Genomic DNA, 1524 nt, shown 5'->3' with positions numbered 1-1524 from the left:
AGAACTTGATGTGATGAATGCCTCTGCGGGTGCCGAGAAGGTGATAGAGAAAATGTAGAAGGCGGCCACTAAGATTTTGCGTCATTTGAGGAGGGCTCCCCTAACTTCATGCAAGGCTGATGCCATCCAGAGCCATGACGATCATAAGGGTGATGATGATCGTCATGAGGGGGAGAATAAGGAGGAAAAGAAGAAGGCCAAGGCCCCAGAAGCAAAGAAGAAATCTGCCAGAGCACCTGCCAGAGGTGTCAAAATTGGGGAGTCTACAGCTCCAAGAGACAAGAAAAAGGCTGCAGAGCCTAAAGGCAACGGGAAGGCCATAGCTGTAGAATTTTCACAGAAGGGGTCATCATCGAGCATAGAAACCCCAAAGGAGATTAATGAAGAAAAATATGATGATGACCCTGAGCTCCTCAAAGTATTGAAGATTTCTCTGGCAGAGGCTCAGGCTAAGAAGGGCAGAGTGCCTATGCACCACAGAGAAGGCGAGGCCACAACATCTATTTTCCCACAAGTCCCAACAACGTCAACGTCCACGGGTACATTTGATGCCCTGCAAGGAACCGTTAAGCCCATCCTTACAGAGGGATCGATCCAGAGGCCGATTCTGAAAGAAGAAGAAGAAGAAGAAGAAGAAGAAGAAGAAGAAGAAGAAGAAGAGATGCCAGAGTCTACAGCGGGAGGACGGGTCTCTGAAATTCTTGAATCTATGAGCAAGATTCCAACGCAAAATGTTCGCACAGAGGCTGTCACTACCCCAGAAGGAATTCTTTTTTGGAAGTACTCTGTAACAGACACAAAGCCACCCTATGACCCAGAGCTCACTGATATCCCCTCTGTCGTAGCCAAATTCCACTTCTCTAGGTTAACAAGGCCTCGTGAGCAGGTCTTCTCGCGCCACATGATCACTTCTTTGGTGACAATCTCACCAAGGACTCTGTTAAAGAAGACCGTGCTTTACTCACAGTACGTTGTAAGGAGAGAAGACGGCAACATCTACACGTTTACTGATGTAGATCTTCATAACCTCTGCGTGTATGATGTTATATATATGCACAAGATCCTTAACATCTACATGGTAAAGAGGAAAACATACCAAATTTCTCTCAAGAGGCTGATTGAAGTTATGCGTGCACAAGTGATGTATCATAGCCAGAAGGATTTTGAGTTGGCCATGAGATTAGCACARAARAATTTAAAGATCACTCCTCCTTACAGCAGGCCTAATTGGGTATCTAAGTACTATCCAAACACCATTCTACACAATCCCGCTTTTGGGTTTGTGTATTTGGACAAGGATGAGCTACTAAGATTCTTCGACCCAACAGAAGCTCACAAGTATTCAACAGAGACGCTGGACTGGATCTTCAAGTGTTCAGTGGCAGAGGTGGATAGAAGACATTACARGGTTGGTGAAGTGTCTCCGCTCTTGGACGCAATTAAAACTCAAATCAACTTCAGAGAGTTCATCTTCAATGTCTACAGAACAATCAAGTCAGATTTTGTTTACGCAGTAGACGACTT

The sequence above is a fragment of the Cynara cardunculus genome (genome assembly GCF_001531365.2).
Source record: "Cynara cardunculus var. scolymus isolate 2C chromosome LG 10, CcrdV1, whole genome shotgun sequence".
Classification (NCBI taxonomy): Eukaryota; Viridiplantae; Streptophyta; class Magnoliopsida; order Asterales; family Asteraceae; genus Cynara; species Cynara cardunculus.
This window is presented reverse-complemented; position numbering follows the sequence as displayed.